The sequence below is a fragment of the Elaeis guineensis genome, chromosome 9 (genome assembly GCF_000442705.2).
Source record: "Elaeis guineensis isolate ETL-2024a chromosome 9, EG11, whole genome shotgun sequence".
In the NCBI taxonomy this organism is placed as follows: domain Eukaryota; kingdom Viridiplantae; phylum Streptophyta; class Magnoliopsida; order Arecales; family Arecaceae; genus Elaeis; species Elaeis guineensis.
The window spans coordinates 6958235-6979200 of record NC_026001.2 but is presented as its reverse complement, the minus strand read 5'-3'; the positions used below and the strand labels follow the sequence as shown (position 1 = coordinate 6979200).

The following is a 20966-nucleotide window of genomic DNA, read 5'->3' as shown; positions in this document are numbered from 1 at the left end:
AGTGGAAAGGAAAATCTTCTTATAACAGGAAATCGGGAAGTGTACAGTTTGTCAAAGCAGTCAAGAAAGATGCGATATTGCATGGGAACTGTAAAGAAACAGAGAAAAATCACTTAGATACTAGAACCTCTGGTTTCTCTAAATGTGTAATTGAAAAAGATTTCTCTGCCTTCATCAGATGCTACTCATTTGGAAAAGAGTACATGCTACAAATGTGTTTTCTATGACATTTGAACTAGTGGAGGAGATAAATATCCTGATGTCTGTGCTTCAGAAAATGATGTTCTAACTAAGCATCGCAAATTTTAGTTTCTTGTTAGGAGGTGTCAATTAAGGGGCTGGCAGGAAGAAAAAATGGTAAAGCTATCACTATTTTACCCAGTGGAAGAACTTCAACCCATAACAATAGCGTACATTCTCAGTTTTTTTTATATGGAACCATGCATGTTCTTATCGACCTCCATCACATGAAAGGGATAGTGCTTGCTGGTAATGTTTATGGCATGATTAATTGAATAATGGTAATGCAGTAATTGTAAGGATGGTTTAGTGGCAACATTAGCTGTCATCATTGTTGTATAGAGATACACACATAAGTTGACAATTTTGTATTCTCAGCAATTTACACTGCATAATTAAATTTGACATTTATCATCAGTGAATGCTGAAGTTTTACTTTATTTTTCTATGTTATCATCTCTCTGTTGAAATTGGTGAATGCATCAGTTGCATGACCATTTCAGCTCTCCTTTTGATTCATCTCTTTGTAACTTCCAGTGTATATTAAAACAAAAATATAGTTCTAACTGGAACCACTGGCTAAGAAATATTATGTTATCCTTCTCACAGATGTTTGCAGGACCTTCCATTTTTCCTTCGAAGGATGTTAACAGAACTGATGGATCCTCAGAGATCACTTCCCTTTTTTTTTCAAGGCAACGAATGGTTTTGGCGGTAAGTGCATTAAATAGTCAATTCCATCAACATAATTAACTAACTATATACTAAATTCTCATATATTTTCTCTATAATGGACTAATCAATTTAAGTGGAATTCACATCTAGTTAACCAGTAAACCCCCTTGCTTTTTAATCTGTACCTTTCAACATTTCTTGCATGGTCGTACACCAATTTTGTTTTATCTACTGCTTTCTCTGGCACATTTTCCTCTATGCGGTGGTGGTGGTGGGGTGTGTGTGTGTGTATGTGTGTGTTTGGTGGTGGGTTGGGGTGGGGGGGGGGGGGTTTGTGGGTGGGATGCGGCTTCTGAGAGCACCAGTCAATTGTGGCAGTAAGAGAATGGTGCAATACAAGGGTGTCACATTGGTGATAGATAGGTGGGCCCCATGCACCATCCCACCAGTCACCATGCATGGGGGCTTGGGTGGGGAATAGTATGGTGAAGTATTTTTCAGGATATAACCAATTAAATCTAACAGTCTTTACTCTCAGTTTTTAGCCAAGTAGCAAGGAAAAGTTCAACTCCATGCTCTGCTTGATATTGGCACAACCACAACTTCTAGATGATTTGAATGATCAATTCAGGTCCTTTCTTTTTATTTTCTTGTGCAGTTTCTTTCTGTTGGAAATGTACTTGGTCCTCTTCGATATTTATAATAGAGTATGACAAAAATGAAACTCTGCAGGAGTAGCTCTTGTTGTTTCTGTATGCTGGATAATTTGGAAGGTAGAATGCCTTTTTTTTTTTGTCTCTCAGTGTTGTTGATTTTGGAGTAGGTTTTTTGAAACATAGTTAGCTGAAAGATGCTATCTGCATCATTTATTGATCACATTCTCTATCAGCCAGAGTCTATCTTCAGGATTTCTTTTAAATATTTCAAGAGAGAGGGTGTTTAAGTAAGAAAAATGATCACTCCTGGAGCATCAAGTATTTTAGAAATAAAGGATTCATAATGAGAGAAAGCAACATCTAATAAACGATCTTATTTATTGCATGCAAATAAAGAACGAAACCATTCTAGCATATTTAGAGACAATGAAACTCTTGATTAGATAAGCAATGTATGCATCAATACACACATAACGCTATTTACAGGTACGTATGTCTGTACACATCTTGAGTTGATGGACCTAAACACTTCCTAGTTTATATTCCCTTCTTTTCTGGAAAAAGAGAACCTTTAAACAACAAGCCACAAATAATTATGAATCTTGACAGGTTGCTATTCGCTTTTATAATTATATAATGATGCTGAAGAGTGCTAGTCTTACATTTAGTTTCCGGCAAGATTGTGATACAGAGATTACTATATTTGGTAAAGTTGCTTGTCTTCGTGAGGTAAGGAGAATAGCTTTAGTTGGAGGCTATAACATGCATAGCAGGAGTGACAACTCATCAGCCAGGAGCAAGGTTTCAAGATCACATGGTTCAGAATAAACTGCCTGATAACAAGATGTCCTGAAAGGGGTATATTCAGTGTTAGGATGTCTAGAAGGTAGCAGATCTGATTTTTAGTGAATCTTGTTGAGATGTGGGATGCCTAATATTGTAGTTAAGAAAAGATTGGAAACATTATCATATTTGGCAAAAGAATTTGCGTCTTTGTAGACTCTATGAAGACATAACATATTAGTAATAGTATAATGTTAGCCTGTTGGGTTCCACAGCCTTTGCAGCCACTTGTCATGTAGTAAAACAGAATTTTATAAGGTTCGGTCACAGTTGCAAAACTTGGTGCAAACAAACTGGATGATCGATCACTTAGAGACTTGGAATTTGGTTTTCACTAGTTTTCAGCAAGACTGTCATCAAGACCTTCCAATGCTAATTACCAAAGAACATTTTATAAAACTTGCTTCATCTGAAATTTTTTCTACCGCGAACAATTCATATGGAAATCTGTACTATTTAAGTTACCTTGTTTAGTGCTAGATTATATATATGGTATGATAGATAACTGATTTAGCATCTGATTTGCAGCTCGTACTCAGCAGCATCTATGTACTGAGCCCGGTGGACATTATTCCGGAAGGTAATGTAGCTTTCCATTAATTTCTGGCCATATCATTGGGTGTGTAATATAATGAACTGCCGATTCTCTTCATACAGGAGTCTTGGGATATGTTGGTTTCTTTGATGACCTGCTCATACTGCTGATTGTTTTCCTTTACCTTACTGCTATCTACCGGACTATACTTCTGAACCGACATGGTGGCTGAACTGACTATCCATCTTCCTAGTTTGTTTATGTCTTTAAGGAAGCAGAAAACATAAAATATATTCAAAATGTATTTGTAATGTCTTAGAAACACGAGTTTTTTTTCTTGCTGTTCAAACTGCTTTCAGTTAAGTATTATAATGTCACTGTAGGAAACAGATATAATTAAAAATTTGGAGCAGCGTTGCATCCCTTTTGAAGAGTTGAAATTAATAGAGAACATAGATTTACTGCCACCATATTTTGCAGAAGAAGCGCAAAGACTGGAAGTTACTCTCAACTGCTGACTTTTTCAATGCTCTGTGATGTTGTCATAGGAGGACTCATTCGTTAGCATGCTTTTTCTTTTTCTCTTCATTTGGTAGTTGTCTCTATGACACATTCGATGGAGCGAATGGTGTGCAACGTAAGCAGGCTTGCCAAAAACATAGGGAGATATGTGAGGGAAAAGTTTGTATGGTGAAAGGCTTGCAGGAAATTAGCACTGCAGTCTTGAAAAAGTTAGCAAGTCTGATATGGTTTCTGCAGTTATAATGCTGTTATGATGGTCATGCATTTAAAAAGCTGATAGTTCTGTTGTATGAATTATACATTGATGGGGCCACAAGTGGGTTGAATAGATGTCACAGAGAGAGTGAGAGTGAGAGAGAGAGAGAGAGAGAGGATACGGTGCAGTTCTTTCCTCTGCGAGTTCCTGCTCCTGAATTCTTGTAGGCTTGTGGCAGTGGCTCCCATGCACCGATTTATCGCTTTAGATCAGATGGGTTAGAATACTAGCGTACTCATAAACGACTTTTAGTTCAAACACTTTAAGCAAAGTTTTAATATTGTCCTAGCATAGAGCTGGTTAACACAACAATTTTGGTATGCTGGCAAGAAAGCCACATGACGCATACTCTAAAATTAGTTTTTTAATAATTTTTTTAGGAAAAAATAATCGTATAGTAGAAAAAAAAAAGTTAATAGTCAGTTTGGATATTTGGACTCAAAATTTTATAGAATTTGTGGTCCAACCATCAAAATACAGAATTATAGGTTGAATTGGATCTATTTTACAACTATTCAAGACTATTTTTTTTAAGTGAGCAAAAAAAAAATCTCAATAGATAATTTTCTTCTCCATAAGAGATTCAGGATAATCCACATAAAAGGCAGTTCTAAATGGTTGTAAAATAAGTCTAATCTAACCTATAATACTGTATTTTTGATGATTGGACCATGAATCTTATAGGATCTTGGATCTAATCATCCAAATAAACTTTTAATGTTATGCTATTCTTTAGCTACCGTAACATCTTTCTTAAGCTGGGCAAAAAGAAAGAGAAGATTTTAAAGTAAAAAGAAAAAAATAATGACGATAACATGCTTTTATCTTAAGCTACATCACCTTCTACATGGTTTCTTCATGATAGGCCCTTTGAATGCTTGTATGTGTAAGTTATTAAAGCTATAATTGATGATATTATGGAATCGGCAATTTGATCAAGTGGACCTAACCAATTTCTAACCCTAGTTGCATATTCACATTTGATTGTCAAAAAATGTGCACTAATTACTCAAGCTTTTGGAGCTCTTCAACTTGAATAACATTCAAGCTGTTGCAAATGGATAGAGAGAAAATTGTGCCAAATGACATTATTGCTAATTTAATTGTAGCACATTTTGTTGTTTTATAATTTTTTTAAATTAACTTATAACTTGCTAATTTGATTCTAGCAAGTTAAAGCTATAATTGATGATATCATGAAACCCACCATTTGACCATTTTTTGTCCCTGATTTTTTCCTAATAAAAATGTGTTAACAAATTTGTGTACAAGGGTCCATAGGCAAAGTATATTACTCTATGTTTACCAAAAAAAAAAGTATATTACTCTGTTGTAGCCCAGCATATGTCTGCAAGCATCTCCTTGCAGAGAAGTTTGGTACACCTATTTCTCCAAAGTTGATATGACAGCTGCTTAGCAAATATCAAAGGACTGACACTAAAAACCAAGAATCAATAATTCTTCTGAATTACTTAAAATAAATATAATAAAAATATTTTTTTCCTTCATGCATCAAATAATGAAGAATATCATAAAAAAAAATCTAACCATAAAATATCTTTATGATAAATTTTGCTAAAATGCTGCCAACCACTATGGTATTCTTGCATTATTTGATGAGTTGATTTTAGTAAAAATTCAAATAAGACATTATTTTTCTCAATATAATAAAAGATGATGACTTGCATTATTATTTTTAATATAATATAAATAAAAAATAGCCACCGTTCAAAAATTAAATTATTAGTACATTATATATTCATATTTTCTAAAAACTATATATATATATATATATATATATATATATATATATATATATATATATATATATATATATATATATATGTATGTATGTATGTATGTATGTATATGTATATATCTACATATGTACATATATGTACATATGTAGATATATATATACATATGTACATATATGTACATATATGTAGATATGTAGATATATATATATATATATATATATACATACATATATATATATATACAGACATATATATATATATACACACATATATATATATACACATATATACATATATGTACATATGTACATATATACATATATGTACATATGTAGATATATACATATATGTACATATGTAGATATATACATATACATACATACATACATATATATATATATATATATATATATATATATATATATATATATATATATATAATAAAATTCTGACTAACCAGGTGGACTATTTGGCCGTTTGCTTTGACTTCATGTGCTGCCAAGAACGGTACAATAAAATTGATGCTTTCATTATAAAAATCTTGTTTAGTCGTTCCCCTTTAAAATTTATTGGGAAATACGTAGATAAGCCAAGCCCCACCATTACATCACAAGCCGACGCCCCAAGCACCACCTCGATCTATTATTGGCCTCGCTACTCCATCGTCCCATAGAAGACAAAAGAAACCCATTGGAGATGGGAGGCATGGTTGATTACAAGGGCCGTCCCATCTCCCGCTCCGCCATCACCGGCGGCTGGACCTCCGCTCTCTTCATCATAGGTATTCATATACCCTGCCCTACATCGGATCGTTGATCAATTACCCCATGCTTCTCCGTCACCGTCCATTTCTTGATCAGGGGTGGAGATGGCCGAGAGATTCAGCTACAGCGGCATCTCCTCCAACCTCATAAGCTATCTCACGGGGCCGCTCCGCCAGTCCACGGCAGCCGGCGCGGCCAACACCAACGCCTGGACCGGGACGGCCAGCATGCTGCCGATTTTAGGGGCGGTCGTCGCCGACTCCTGGTTGGGCCGATATCGGACGATCATCCTCTCTCCTCTCCTCTATGTCTTGGTACGCCCTCCGCCCATTTCTTAGATCGTCCATGTACCCTCACTGTGATACCTATGGATCAAAGGGACGGGGTTTGGTTCACATCAGTAATAGGATTGGTGTCCCACCGGAGATCCAACGGCCCTAGTGAGCCGCGCTTTGCAGTGCCGGGATTTACGGCAGCGTTCGATCTCACGCCAAACCCCATGGTGCTAGATAAGCCGTTTTCGTGACTGGTAAACGCCAAGGGAATCGCAATAGTTGCATATAATAAAATTTCCATTTGGTGATGTCTCATTTTGTAATCTATTCTACTACTACATTAATAAAGGAAATCCGGGGCTATCAGAGCGACACGTGTCTTTTCTTGCGGCCGGGTGTGCATCCTGCGGTGCTGTTTAGCTTGTGCTCGCTTTCGTTAGACTGTCCCACGTTGACTACAACACAGAGGAAGGGCCGCAGTTAACTTTTACCGTTTAAAGTGGGATGAAATTGTTACCGATCATGTACCAGTTGAAAAGGACTCTTGAGTGCTCGGTGGTTATCGTTGGTGGTACAGATTGGATCCCGATCTGTGAGGAGGATGGGGTAGGGCGGGGGTGCGGCTTTCCTGCAAACCGAGAGAAAAAAAAAACAAAAAGAAGAAGGCACGTGGGTTGAGAGAGAAAAATAGTGCACTCCATTAATAATAACTGCGTCGTGTGAGATTGGGATGGAGTTGTTCGTGGCCACGTGTTGGATTGTTATTGAGGGGAAGCTAGTAAAAGTTAGAGCCTAAATGATAGCCTTCTATCACTTTCCTTAGTTTGGTTGCCCATACTTTATGTGGAGTGGAGGAGACACAGGTCAATATCTGGGTTTTGACCCGTACTTCTTGCGTTTCACAGGGAATGGAGGATAGACATGATGCTGATTTATATACTATAAATCTTTGCCATTCATACAATATTTGAAGGCTCTCCTAATTATTACAGGTGTTTTACATTATTTGTGAAGTTTGTTATCGTAATTTTTTTTAATTATATTACTGATAATACAAATACATCACATCACATCATATAATGGGGTAATCATAATTTTTTTTTTCCGGTTACTAACCATAGCCAGGGAGTCATTCAGTGCGGTTCAGTTGAACCAAACTGAATTATATTAAATCAAAAAAAATTAAATAAAAAAAAATAATACTGAAACAAATTTGAAATAAACAAACATCAATCCGTATCGAACCGATTTATTTGATTCGATTCAATTTGACTCGATGCAGCTTATTCAATTTTCATTATTCTTTCTTCTTGAATCGTTCCTTCTTCTCCGTGCTTTCCGATCTAAGCCGGATTGTTCTCTCTCGACCATCTCTCTTCAAGACCACTAGCGTTAGAGCATATTTAGAGTTCGAGTACCGCCCTTCGATCCCAATCGGACTCTTACATGCCGCCCTCGGCTCTCCTCATCTTCAAATTCCATGGCCTCACCGCCTCCACCGTAGACGACAAGGGCCCTGCCTCTAGTGCCCTAACCGTTGCCGGCGCCAGCACATCCTTCTCCATCTCTCTTCTTAAGAAAAGCGACGGCATGCCGATTTTCATCTAGTCTGCCACCTCACGGAGATGGCCCATGAGCTTCTCCCTAAGCTCCTCGAGCTCTCCGTCGTCATTGTCGTCGTCACAGCCGCCATCCTTCGTCTCCTCCTCCGATCTTTAGATCAGTGCTACAGAAGGAAGGGCTTTTCATTTGTCGGTCGAAATTTCAAAACCGCCACCCTTTGATTTTGGGTGATGTGGAGATGTCGACTAGAGGCAAGAGCGAGAGGGTCTGAGGGATCGGAGTTGGAAAGAGGAGTGGCTGAAATGAACATTAAGAAATAGGAATAGGATTAAATAATTCGGTGCGGTTCGATTTTTTCGATTTTTCATCGATTTCAGATCGAATCGAATTGAAAATTGAGATTTCTTAAATTTCAAAACCATACCGCACCAAATATCAAAAAAATCACACCAATTTATCTTGTTCGATTTGATTTAATTTGATTCGGTAACTGAAAAAATCGAATCAAACTTACACCCCTAACCATAGTGTCTTTTACCATATAGAAGGCCGTTCCAGTAGATACAAATTGAAATAAAAACAATCCTGTTTAAATCATAAGACCGTCTATATAATTTGTGACATACATAAAATTCAGAGGGTAAAAAAAGAGAAACAATCAGCTCTGAAAGTAATTAAACAAAGAGGCCTTTTATTCAAACATGTATTAGATCATATGCTTAGAGATTGAATAATGATCATGATTCATCATCTGCTATTACTTTAAATTGTAAGATCAACTATATAATTTGTGACATACATAAAATATCTGAGTTTGTATAAGTTGTACCCCTCAAGGTTCAGTTTATAAATAATGCCATCCATAACTTTGAAAAATTTTTATTTCTCATCTCATTTCTTCTAATGTAAATCTTGTGCATGGAACGGTCTATCACATCATTAGTTCATAGTGTTTAGGAACTAATATAGCTTTGTTGCCATAGTCGTATGACATCATTCAACCCAGAACTCCCGCATCTAATACCTAGCAGCAGGATATAGTTCTATTGGAGGGTCAGGTGGCCTTTCTTGTTAAACTCTATGTTTGGTTTAATGAAAAAGAACTAGAATAGGAGTCGTAATAAAATGAGAATGAAATGCAAGGAATTGGGGTCATGCTTCCTATTTTCTTATTTCGATGCATAGCAAGGAATGCATGAAAAATAAATAGTACTGAAATTCTGACATGTATTTAATAGTTATATATTAGGATCCAGTAAATTTTATCTTAGTTTTTAGATATACTCAATGTTATTTTCTATTTTATAATTAATTAATTTTTTTTAGTTTATTTTACATGTTAAATAAAAGTTTCATTTCAAATCTTAAATATTCATATTTTATATTTATATTTTTTTACAATCACTAATTTTCTTTTAATATCTTGTTATTTATTATTTAATGTTTATTGTTTTGTTTAGTGATTTTTATTTTTTCTAGTAATAATATTTAATAATTTATATTTATCTTTCTAGACTTGCTTTAATAGACATTATATAATGCCCATTTGCCAGTATATGATATGTAGTAAACTTTTATGTAGTAGTTGGTATAATATTGCAAGGCATCCTATTTAATATTTCAATATTTGCTAATAAATAGTATTTTAAATTATGTATTTATATATTAATTTATTTTATTATAGATCATACTCATTGATAGTTGATTCACATAGAAATGTATCATTGGTTACTATTTTGTATCATAATTATTGTAATTCCAAAGGTATTATTGCCCATGTCATACCAAATATTATGATGAGGTCAAATGTGGAATCCCAATTCCCTTCTAATGCTTCTTCTAATGAACCATACATAACGGGAATTAATGATATATCATGTGGAGGATTCTTGTTGTCTCATCAAATAGTTATTCTTGGCGAATTACTTCTCTCTCAGTAGTATGTAGGTGGAAATTGGGTGGATTAGGTGAAGTTAGATGTTAGTCCAGGCCCGATCCGACACCTTGAGACTTTTGTCTTGGACCCACACCAATCCAACTTTTAACCCAAGCATCACAACCCAAACTGTGCCTTAACTTAATGTTTTGATCTCGGGTTCAAAATCGGGTTGGTCTGGATTAGGTCAGGTTGGCTCGGGTTAGATTAGATCAATTAGGTCATTTTGCCAAACCATTTATAAATGCTCTTATGCAACATAAATAATTGAAAAAATAAAATAAAATGAGGTAGAAAACATGTGAGTATAATGTGGATCCCAGTTTTATAGTTATAGAATACTAGCAAGATCTTGGAAAATGACGCAGCATCAAATATATGTATGCAATATATTTATATGAATTTGGATTCACGTTGGGTCACTTGTCTGATATATTAGCCTGAACCAAATCCGGATTTGAGTCGGGTTAGAAATTTCAATCAAATCTGTTGCGGCCAATCCCCTCGTCGCCTGGTCGCCGGGAACGAGCGCCTGCACAAGAAAGTCCGCACTGACCGGAGGCGACTCCGGCGGGGACCCTCCGACGGTCAAGTCAGAGAGGAGACTAGGCAACAGTGAGAAGAAAGCAAAGAACTCAACGAGAGAGAGAGAGGGAGCAAGCCTGTGTGTTTTCTTTTTTTTTTCCCACCCCTTTGCACTGTAGCCTTCCCCGATATATATATAGTGGAGCGTAGTATGGCGCCGTCATTAATGGCGCAGACAATTGAGGAATTGTCAACTCACTGTAGACTGTCAGAGTCGCCGTGAAAGTGTCACGTCGCCGTGGGGCTGTCAAATCACTAGGGTTGACAATGCCCTAGGCGGGATAATGCCCTTAGACGGCGGTGCCGCATACTGCTGTCAGGGCTGACAGTCTCTGGCAGCAGTACGGCGATCGGAGGAGTCGACCGACCTTAGGTCGGTGGCCAGCGGAGTGGCGTCGGGTGGAGATTCGGACCCCTCCGACGGTCAGTCGGGCATATTGCGAGAGTCAGCCATCGGACTCCCTGGTGCAGTCGGTCGGGAGAGCGGAGAAGGTCTGCCCGGCCGACATATCTTCAGTCGGTAGAGAGCCGTTAATCGGTCGGTAACGTCGTCCGGCGATCGGTCGGCCGGTCGGTCGGTCGGTTGGTCGGCCGGTCGGATATGCCCGATTATAAGTTGGCGTGAGCGGGGTCGGTCGGTATTCCCCAACAAAATCCAATATAGTCCTCTTCTGGAAGAAGTCTTTAGATGAAAAGCTCTAACTGGAACTTTTGCAGTGATACATAATAATGCAATTTTCTTCCTTGCATGTTTTCAAAAAAGATATGTAGAAAAGGAATCATCTGTATATGATTCAGTAATTTGCTATTTCAGCTGATTAGAGCTGAAACTAACTATAATTGAATGGAATGCCAGGGATTAGCCTTGCTTAATCTTTCAGCTACTCTTCTTTCTCTTGGATCCTCTGACTGCAATCTTAGCAAGGGAGAGATCTCATCATGCCCTCCCCCCTCTCCCTTTCATGTCATCTTCTTCTTCTTCTCTCTCTACCTCGTTGCTCTGGGACAGGGTGGGCACAAGCCATGCGTTGAGGCTTTTGGAGCTGATCAGTTCGACAATAGAGATCCCTCAGAGAGCAAAGCAAGGAGCTCCTTTTTTAACTGGTGGTATGTTGGTATATGCTTAGGCTGTGTTGCTGCCTATATGGTCCTCAATTACATCCAAGACTATGTTAGTTGGACTGTTGCCTTTGGACTCCAGTGCGCTGCCATGGCACTTGCACTTGTGGTTTTCATGCTTGGAACCAAAACGTATCGCCACCTTGTTTTAGAAGACAAAAGCCCATTTTTCAGGATAGCCGAGGTGTATTTTGAAGTCTTCAGGAATAGAAAGACTCCTACTACCACATCGGATGAAGCTGGAGAGACATCGCTGCTGCATGAGGAAACTCAATTCGAGTAAGATCCAATCCATTCAATTTGTTTTCCTCCATACTTTTTCTTTTTGAGAGAGAAAAACATCTAGTAATTTGGTTCACTGCCTTGCCAATTTCTGCACATTGGTTTACTGATCCGATTAAATTACTAAATGTCATATCATAATTTACTAGTGTGATGTATCATTAGAATGATTCCTCTAATGCTGATGGTTGTGATTGTTGTTTTATTGTTGGCTATGTAGGTCTCTGGATCACAAAGCAGAAGTTACTGCAGTCCATTATCATGTCACTTCTCAATCCGAGCAAGTTGATTCAAGTCACATCAATAGTTTGACTGAGGAAGAGGTGAAGGGTCTGGTAGGGTTGGTACCCATATGGCTTACTTGTTTAATATAGAGCATTGTCTTTGCACAGACACAGACTCTTTTCACAAAGCAAGGCAATACCATGGAGAGAGACATGGGTTTTGGATATCAAATACCGGCGGCTTCACTGCAAATATTTTCCAGCATCATGGTCATAGTCTTCGTCCCCATATATGATCTTGTACTTGTTCCCATAGGGAGGATGTTTGCTGGACATCCTTCTGGTATAACAATGCTGCAGAGAATTGGTATTGGGATGGTGCTCTCTGCTGCATCGATGGTATCCGCAGGGCTAGTAGAGATGAAGAGGCTGAAAACTGCCAGAGATTTTGGGCTGGTTGACATGCCAAATCTTCCACTCCCAATGAGTATGGAGGTTGGTTCCTCAGTATGTTGTTTTTGGGATTTCTGAAGTGTTCATCATGATTGGTATGCAAGAATTCTTTTATGATCAGATGCCATGCGGGCTAAGGAGCGTTGCTCTTGCTCTTTACTTGAGTGTCCTTGGTATAGGGAGCTTTGTTAGCAGTTTTCTCATCTCTATGATTGATAGCTTCACTGCCAAGCGAGGGGAGAGCTGGTTCGCTAACAATATCAACCGAGCACATCTTGATTACTTCTTTTGGCTTCTTGCAGGACTTAATTTTGCAGGATGATTGGCATATTTTTATTTTGCTAAATCATACATCTATAAGAATTTTCGAGGTGAGGTCATGCCAATGTAATTCATGATGGAGGTTTTGTATGTTAATGATAATTTTCATGTTCTGTATAGCATGTGTGTGTGTGTGTGTGTGTGTGTGTGTGTGTATCTAATGTATTCATTTTGATGTCAAGTTCATGAGCTAATCAGTGTAGTCCTCCATGTATATATATTTCAGCAATTCCAGAATGGAATGGAGAACCTTGTTCACAATCTTTGCTTGAACAAACCGTATGTGGTGATTTCCAGAATATCAACACATAAACATTTCAGAAAGTAATCATCTTCTGTTCTACATGTAAGTTATGCTCATAATTTACATGTAGAACACCAGTCAATTGTGGCAGTCAGAGAATGGTGCAGTACAAGGGTGTCACATTGGTGATAGATAGGTGGGCCCCATGCACCATCCCACCAGTCACCATGCATGGGGGCTTGTGTGGGGAATAGTATGGTGAAGTATGTTTCAGGATATAACCAATTAAATCTAACAGTCTTTACTCTCAATTTTAGCCAAGTAGCAAGGAAAAGTTCAACTCCATGCTCTCCTTGATATTGCCACAACCACAACTTTTAGATGATTTGAATGATCAATTCAGGTCCTTTCTTTTTATTTTGTTGTGCAGTTTCTTTCTGTTGGAAATGTACTTGGTCCTCTTCGACATTTATAATAGAGTATGACAAAAACGAAACTCTGCAGGAGTAACTCTTGTTGTTTCTGTATGCTGGATATTTTGGAAGGTAGAATGCCTTGTTTTCCTGTCTCTTGGTGTTGTTGATTTTGGAGTAGGTTTTTTGAAAACATAGTTAGCTGAAAGATACTATCTGCGTCATTTATTGATCACATTCTCTATCAGCCAGAGTCTATCTTCAGGATTTCTTTTCAATATTTCAAGAGAGAGGATGTTTAAGCAACAAAAATGATCACTCCTGGAGCATCAAGTATTTTAGAAATAAAGGATTCATAATGAGAGAAAGCAACATCGAATAAAAGATCTTATTTATTGCATGCAAATAAAGAATGAAACCATCTTAACATATTTAGAGACAATGAAACTCTTGATTAGGTAAGCAATGTATGCATCAATACACACATCATGCTATTTACAGGAATGTATTTCTTTACACATCTTGAGTTGATGGACCTAAATCCTTCCTAGTTTATATACCCTTCTTTTTTGAAAAAAGAAAACCTTTAACCAACAAGCCACAAATAATTATGAATCTTGACAGGTTGCTATTCGCTTTTATAATTATATAATGATGCTGAAGAGTGCTAGTTTTACATTTAGTTTCTGGCAAGATTGTGATACAGAGATTACTATATTTAGTAAAGTTACTTGTCTTCTTGAGGTAAGGAGAATAGCTTTAGTTAGAGGCTATAACATGCATAGCAGGAGTGACAACTCATCGGCCAGGAGCAAGAGTTTCAAGATCACATGGTTCAGAATAAACTGCCTGGTAACAAGATGTCCTGAAAGGGGTATATTCAGTGTTAGGTTGTCTAGAAGGTAGCAGATCTGATTTTTAGTGAATCTTGTTGGGATGTGGGATGCCTAATATTGTAGTTAAGAAAAGATCGGAAACGTTACCATATTTGGGAAAAGAATTTGCATCTTTGTGGACTCTATGAAGACATAACATATTAGTAATAGCATAGTGTCAGCCTGTTTGGTTCCACAGCCTTAGCAGCCACTTGTCATGTAGTAAAACAGAATTTTATAAGGTTCGGTCAGTTGCAAAACTTGGTGCAAACAAACTGAATGATCGATCACTTTAGAGATTAGGAATTTGGTTTTCACTAGTTTTCAGCAAGACTGTCATCAAGACCTTTACCACCGAAGAAAATTTTATAAAACTTGCTTCATCTGAAATTTTTTCTACCGCAGAACAATTCATATGGAAATCTGTACCATTTAAGTCACCTTTTTTAGTGCTAGATTATATATATGGTATAATAGATAACTGATTTAGCATATCTGATTGCAACTTGTACTCAGCTGCATCTATGTACTGAACCCTGTAGACATTATTACGGAAGGTAATGTAGCTTTCCATTAATTTCTGGCCATATCATCGGGTGTCTAATACAATGAACTGCTGATTCTCTTCATACAGGAGTCTTGGGGTATGTTGGTTTCTTTGATGACCTGCTCATATTGCTGATTGTTTTCCTTTACCTTACTGCTATCTACTGGACTATACTTCTTAGCTGACGTGGTGGCTGAACTGACTATCCATCTTCCTAGTTTGTTTATGTCTTTGAGGAAGCAGAAAACATAAAATCTTCCTAGTTTGTTTTCTTCAAGAGGACTGCTCGTATCATGGCTCGCTCTGATACGGGTCTGTTACCTGGCTTTGCTCTACCTTGTGCATGTTCCAAGCGTGCGGAACTGATACGTGCCTCCAGCTTTAATTCAGAAAAGGGAGATCTTGCATATGCTAGACTCGTGAATTTTGAACTGTTATGCAACTCTACCCTGACAATAATTATATTTATAGATTTATCTCGCAGGAGAATCTTCATATATCAATGGATATTGCGGGGCCAAGATAAGCTTCAAATTACATTGGTTTACTGGTTCCTGGCCTTCTCAAGCTTGGGTTTTCTGGTCGCCAACATAAGCTTCAAATTACATTGCTGTTTACAATATCAAAGCCTGTTGTTTACATATCAGCATATTCTCTTTTCATTCATCCCAGATGATGGTCTCTCTGATGGGATCTGTATCTTTTTCTTAAGTCCTTCTTCTACTCTATCATGGAGCTTTGATACCTACTTCTCTACTCTCCCACATGATGTTCTCCATGGTTTTGTTACTGATGGGAGTTGGTCTTTCTTTCAAATGTCCATTTTTACATCAGGTAGTGGTCTGGCATACACAGTTCAACCTCAATGATGTTTCACATATTGCTTGGCATATGTTGCAAATGGGGTATATTTTGAATGCTTTTTGCAGCTTATTTGAGCCCTATTGCTGTTTACATTTCACCCCAAATGATGTTTCTTGGCAAATGGATACTGAGGGGTTTAAGCATTCGGATAACTTGCCTTGCATTATTGAGGTTGTTGATTGCAATGACTTTTTTCTCCCAAATGATGTTCAACAGTTAAATGGATCTGATGGGATGGGCCCCTATACTATGGTATCTCCAGTGTGGAAGACATTCAATTATTTCCATCGATACATCTCTGATACTTTTTATATGCCTTTCACATTGGTTAAGCTGCAGTTTATCATGAATCGGCACTTTGTTTTTCTACATAATTCCTTCATTCTCCACCTTGTACCTGTTATCTCTGCTGCTTATTTTCTTCAGAGTTTTGCCTGAATGCTGGGCTGCTCTTGCGTTGGAGTTAGAAATGGAATCTATGGGGTTCTGGTACTGTCCGGTTTTTACTATATTATTACTCTTAGATTTCATGGGCGGTATCTACTTATCAACAAATTGGTGGAACGTCTTCCTTCTGTATCTGACACTGCCTGTCATCTGGATTGTTTGCTGTATGACGCTATTTTTGGCCTTAAAAGTGCAGCTTACTATGACATCTGGTGGTTTTCATCTTCTCTTGCTGTGGTGCAATCTTCATTCAGCTATTCAGCAGGTCTTCCCCTACTATAATATTTGGTCACTCCTACTTTGTTATATGTATTTGTATTTATTCCCTCAGTCAATGTTTTTTCTTGTTGCCTCTTGTGGCTCTATCACCCTGCCGGATTTTTTGTTATATGTTACCAGTAGGGAAGACTGTTTTGGGTTGTACCAAGAGTTCCTTATTAATGAATCTTGCCTTTACCAAAAAAAAAAAAAAAAGGACTGACACTAAAATTCAGGAATCAATAATTGTTCCAAATTACTTAAAACAGGCATGGTAAAAATTTCTTTTTCCTTCGTGCATCAAATAATGCCAGAATACCATAAAAAACAATCTAGAATCATAAAGTATCTTTACAACAAATTTTGCTAAAATGCTGCCAACCACTATGGTGTCAGCACGTATTTATTCCACCTCATCACTCTACTTTTGGTATATACTCTTATTTATTTTCTCTCTATATTTAGTAAGTCAACATATATTCATATTTAGCCTACACATCTATTTTTGGTTTCTCTTTGTTTAGCAATTCTACTTTTGGTTCTTTGACCTTACTGAGTATGTAATCAAGATGTTCCTTTTTCTTGTAATTACTATAATTGCTGGCATTGTAATCTACAAATACTCCTATTGGAGATCAATGAAATCAAGATATGAAAATCAAGAATTATTCTCAATAAAGAAATTACCATTGTCATGGTATCAGAGCCCTGAAGCTCCAACGAGCATCCCTTCTTCCTCCTCCTTCAGTGCTCTCTCATGACCACCAGTTCATTTATCTCCACCTCCTCCAATCCCTCTTCTCCTTCTCCACCAATCACAACGACCCCTCTCATCTTTCCATCTGCATAGCATTTTCTATCCATCAAGTTGAATATCTCTAATTTTTTGATCTGGAGAAAACAAATTACTCCCTTCTTAAAAGGTCAAGGCTTATTTGGGTTCCTCGATGGTTCTCACCCACAGCCCACCAATCCTATTGCTGCTGCTGTTTGGCAACAACAAGATGCCCAACTCGTAAGCCTTCTCATTGCTTCATTATCTGAAGATTTGGTTCCCCTTCTTCTTGACAAAGAGACCAGTTTTGAGTGTTGGAGCACTCTTCATGAAGCCTTTGGTTCAGCATCTCCTACCCGACTCATGTCTCTGCATTTGGAGTTACAGAATCTTCATCAAAAATCAGATGAGACCGTCACCTCTCTGCTCCAACATGCAAAAGCTGTGGCTGATGAACTTGCTGCATCTGGTAATGCCTTCAAGCCTACTGAATTTAATCTACATGTGCTGCGTGCTCTATATGATGATCTACATGATGCGGTCCCTGGTATTCTTAATCGACATACTCCTCCGACATATACTGAACTTCATGGGCTATTACTTAGCCATGAAAGCATGCGGGCATTCAGAAAATTAACCATTGCTGATACTACTCCTACCAATCCTATCGCTAATACCACTCAACGGTCCCCCCATTCTTCTACTGACCCTAGGCCCTTTATTGGCCGTGGTTTTAATCGAGGTCGTGGGGGGCGTGGCAGGTTTGGTCGAGGTCGTGGTCGTTTTGGTTCACCTGGTGGTCGTGGTTCTCAATGATGCTTCTTTTGCAATCGTAACAACCACTCTAATACCACTTGCTTCTATCGTCCTCAGCAGTCCTATCCATATTCACCACAATCCAATGCAAATTCTCATATTCACCATACCCAAATCCAAATCCATCTCACCATCACTCTAATCCGCCACTTCTCTCTACCCCTCACCCATCCACTGCCCTCACCTGGTACCTTGATACAGGAGCATCTCACCATGTTACTCCTGATATTCATTCTATGTCCTCCTATGCTGAGTACACTGATCCTGATCAGGTGCATGGAGGCAATGGTAAGGGATTACATATATCACATATTGGTTATGGTTCTTTTTTTCCTCCTCACTCTTCTCTTTCTTTTCAATTATCTAACATCTTACACATTCCCTCTATTTCTAAAAATTTACTTTCCGTGCAACAGTTTGCAAAAGATAATAATATCTTTTTTGAATTTTACCCATATCATTTTCTTGTGAAGGATCGAACCACTAAGACCACAGTATTATCCGATCCGAATGAAGGAGGATTATACACTCTCCGTTCCAGCCTTTCTTCTTTGTCTGCATCTGTTCACATGGCCGAGAGCACCACTCTTGATGGCTGGCACAACCGTTTGGGCCATCCTCATTATCGCTTGCTTCGCTCCATGGTGAAGATCAATAATCTCTCCTGCAAGTCTACATATCTTCTTCCTCTTTGTCCCTCGCGTCAATTAGGCAAGTCCAGTAAGTTGCACTTATCTCCGTCCCATCGTCGTAGTCAATTTCCATTAGACCTCATTTATAGTGATGTTTAGGATCCTTCTCCTACTCCATCTTTGTTAGGACATCGCTACTATGTAATTTTTGTTGATGACCACAGTAAATATATTTGGTTCTATCCATTAATGTGCAAATCTGATGTGTTCTCTATTTTCTTATAATTTCAAGCTTTGGTTGAACAACATTTCTCTCGTAATATTAAATCAATCCAAACTGATTGGAGAGGAGAGTTTCGCTCTCTTCCTCAATTTTTTAGTAAAATTAGCATTACCCATCGTATTGCAGCTCCCCATACCCATGAGCAACAAGGGGCTATTGAACATCGTCACCGTCATATTATGGAAACCGGTCTGTCTCTTCTTGCTCATGCATCTGTACCCATGTTGTACTGGCACTATGCCTTGGAAACGGCTGTATTTCTCATTAATAGGATATCATCTAAAGTCTCTAGTGGTGTGTCCCCCTTCGAACTCGTTTACAATAAACCACCATCCTATGCCTTCCTACGAATTTTTGGATGTCTATGCTTTTCCTTTCTTCGTCCTTACAATCGTCATAAAATGGAGTACCACTCTCAACCGTGTGTGTTTCTCGACTATAGTCCCTCTCATAGTGCCTATCGATGTCTTGATGTGAAAACAAATCGTACATATATCGCTAGATATGTTCGCTTTGACGAATTTATCTTTCCTTTTCAATCTCACTCTCCATTGGATTGTCCACCACCACCATCTTCCTCTTCCCTGCCCTGGGGTGTTACATCACTTCAACCTCTACAAGAGGCCAACCCTCCACCATCCATTCCTCCATCTCTTTTGCCCCAATTATCCACCTCACCATCGGTTGCATCCCCCATGTCTCGGTCTGCCCCAGCACCTCCTCCCATGACCGTTCTCCCTTCCAGCCCCTCTAGTACTACAGACTCTGTACTTGTTCGGACCAGATTACTTACTGACCCCTATTGCAATCCCTTATCCACAAAGCCCTCCTTTCCCACATCTTCCCCCATGACAAGTTTCCAGCAAGACACAACCTCCTCTAAACAACCTACCTAACCCACCCGTACACATTCCATGGTGCTTCAACCCCGTCCCAAACAACCATCCACCCTCACTAGCACTATCCTCACCATAGAACCTACTTGTTATACTCAGGCATCTAAACACTCTGTGTGGCGTGCTGCAATGACTGAGGAGTTTAATGCTTTAGTTCGTAATGGTATGTGGTCTCTTGTTCCACGTTTATCTCAACAAAAAAATTTGGTTGGGTGTAAATGGATGTATAGGATCAAGAGAAAGGCTGATGGCTCTCTCGAGCGCTATAAAGCGCGCTTAGTTGCAAAAAGATTCCACCAGCAGTTTGGTCTTGATTACAATGAGACATTCAGTCCAGTTATCAAACTTACCACCATTCAGGCTGTTCTAAGTATTGCCATCTCTCAAGGTTGGTCCATCAAGCAATTAGATGTTTATAATGCTTTTCTGCATGGCAACCTGACAGAGGAAGTCTACTTGTCACAACCTCCAGGATTTGAAGATCGTGACCATCTAGATTATGTCTGTCATCTCCACAAATCTCTATACGGGTTAAAACAAGTACCCCGTGCCTGGTTTCACCGTCTCTCCGAGTTTTTTCTTAGACTAGGATTTGTTGCCGCAAGACTGATCCTTCATTATTTATTTTGAGGACGAACTCTCATGTCCTCTATGTGCTCATCTATATTGATGATATTTTGGTAACTAGCAATGACTCCAGTTAGATCTCTCTACTTCTTCGTCAGCTCGCTACAGAATTCTCCATTAAGGATCTTGGTGATCTTCATTTTTTCTTAGGAATTGAGGCTATTCAAAACTCTACCAGACTATTATTATCTCAAACCCGCTATATTAGATATCTTCTTTCAAAAACAGGCATGGTTGATTATAAACCTATTCAGACCCCAATGGCCATGACACAGGATTC

At 38.3% G+C, this 20966-nt stretch overlaps 1 long non-coding RNA gene and 1 pseudogene across 1 annotated transcript; both read left to right on the top strand.

Moving 5' to 3' along the window:
* Positions 1 to 1248: 1248 nt before the first annotated feature.
* Positions 1249 to 3416, top strand: LOC140851775 (uncharacterized). The gene is made up of 2 exons (XR_012134523.1): positions 1249 to 2994; positions 3072 to 3416. It is a non-coding gene; the product is annotated as an uncharacterized lncRNA (long non-coding RNA).
* Positions 3417 to 6183: 2767 nt separating this feature from the next.
* On the top strand, positions 6184 to 13270 carry LOC105037006 (protein NRT1/ PTR FAMILY 5.10-like; annotated as a pseudogene).
* The last annotated feature ends 7696 nt before the right edge of the window (positions 13271 to 20966 follow it).